At 35.4% G+C, this 1,838-nt stretch overlaps 1 protein-coding gene and 1 long non-coding RNA gene across 2 annotated transcripts in view; one reads left to right on the top strand and one right to left on the bottom strand.

Moving 5' to 3' along the window:
- LOC107750127 (uncharacterized) overlaps positions 1–677 on the bottom strand; it is a 9,202-nt gene extending 8,525 nt beyond the window's left edge. The window contains exon 1 of the long non-coding RNA XR_001641117.1: positions 561–677. This is a non-coding gene — a long non-coding RNA (uncharacterized LOC107750127). The remainder of the gene's footprint in view (positions 1–560) is intronic.
- A 509-nt stretch (positions 678–1,186) lies between these two features.
- The window catches only part of LOC107750097 (mediator of RNA polymerase II transcription subunit 17), an 11,593-nt gene continuing 10,941 nt past the window's right edge, over positions 1,187–1,838 (top strand). The window contains exon 1 of the mRNA XM_016565366.1: positions 1,187–1,346. The gene's annotated coding sequence lies outside the window, so the exon portion shown is untranslated. The remainder of the gene's footprint in view (positions 1,347–1,838) is intronic.

The following is a 1,838-nucleotide window of genomic DNA, read 5'->3' as shown; positions in this document are numbered from 1 at the left end:
ATATCTAGAAAAATGGAAAAGGTAGGCTTCTAGTAATTTTCCAGGACATTATCCATTATAACCAGTTAAACCGAAACACAAAATACAATGTAAAAAAAATTGTAATCGTTCAAAAATGTGTAAATGTTCAATAATCCAATGTTGTATATAAAAAGTTATTTATATACTAACATTATATTATGCATTTATATTATTTTACGAACAAATCTAAATTAACATATACAAATATATTTTTTTACTGAGATTTGATGATTGCGTCGTGATTACGTGATGACGTCATCGCGCAATGACATCACAACGTCATTTAGCAACTTTTAGCAACAAATCGTCCTTTAGCAACTTCCCCTGAAAAATTAGTTGGCAACAGTAAATAGTGTTACTTAATGCCTTATAGTTGTATTTAGCAGAGCAGAGTTTATTTGAAGTATTCATGTTATAATACTATTATATAGCACACTGCACAGAATATCGAGCTCCCTAGTGTGCAAAACAAAGCAGCAGTGTGGCGGAAACACGAATGAATTCAAAGCAGCAGTGTGTTTGAGCTCGTCCTCTCTGACCTGCTGCAGGCGCAGTCTCCTGCTCCTCATTCGGGCTGAGCCTCAACACTTCAGCCCTCATTTCACACCGCCTTTCTGTGCTTTAGCACCATACTTCACCGAGTGCGACTGCGCTCCAGCGGCTCCTTCCGCCGGCGACTGCGTCACTTCCGCTGTTTAAATCACCCGCGGCTTGAATTATTTATTTGTTCGCGAAACATTCAGCAAACACTGTCACGCACGAGGGAGATAAACTAGTGTAACTTTTCTTACAAATATAAATGAAAATAACAGAAAGCATTCCTTTTCATGCTAAAGAGAGATGAGAACAGTGTTGGGTGTAACTAGTTACTGTAATTTAATTACTTTTCCCTTGAAAAAGTATTTAGAAATATTAGTAATAAGTAATTACATACTTTTTGGAGAGAGTAATTTGTACAGTAATCTAATTAGACTGTTGAAGATGTAATTAGTAGCTAGTAATTAATTACTTTAATTTACCCAACATTGGATGATAATTATTTTCCTCATTTACAAACGAACAGTCGTGATGTTTAAATTACAAATAAAATAAAATAAATTGATGGTTAATTATTGTCAATTATATTCAAATAAACTGATATGAATAGTTAAAAAAAAACACTTACATATACAAAATAGAAAAAAAAAATTCGTAAAACTCGTTTAAACTTTGACCCCTGCCACGCCTCGCGAGATTTGAGCAGCAGCACGGCGCAGTATCGCATAGCTTGAGAACTAGAACGCAAACAAAGAAAGAAAAGCAGAAAACCGAGTCACTTCGTAGATGTAAGTATGTGGCGGAATATTTAATCTCTGACATGACTAAATCTGTCCGCTCATGTCGTTCTGTGTGTACGAAGCGTGTATCAATGGCTGTCTCAAACCCTAATGTGTGTCCTCCATCAGTTCTGGGCACTATACTGTATTTCTCTGTTTATTTTGCTCCCTAGATCACGTTTCTGCGGGGTTTTAACATCTTAAATCTCCCTTCCACAAATTAAGGCCTTAAATCAAAGCAGAAAGTCTTAAATTCGTAAAGTCATCATGGTATTAAATGTTGCATGACCTGCAAAAATAAGTCTATTTGCCAACATGTTTGTCTTGTTTTGTAATATAGATATCTAAACATCCTTAAATCAAGATGCTTGAGATGCAAAATGAAAAAAAGTCTAGTTTTCTGGAAAATTGACATTTGCACTGGGAACATTGCGTTACTGCAGTGAGATCAGAAGTTATTTCCATATTCTAGTTAAGGTGTGTGTGTGTGTGTGTGTGTGT

This window comes from Sinocyclocheilus rhinocerous, unplaced genomic scaffold, assembly GCF_001515625.1.
Source record: "Sinocyclocheilus rhinocerous isolate Xijiao unplaced genomic scaffold, SAMN03320098_v1.1 scaffold722, whole genome shotgun sequence".
Taxonomy (NCBI): domain Eukaryota; kingdom Metazoa; phylum Chordata; class Actinopteri; order Cypriniformes; family Cyprinidae; genus Sinocyclocheilus; species Sinocyclocheilus rhinocerous.
This window is presented reverse-complemented; position numbering and strand designations above follow the sequence as displayed.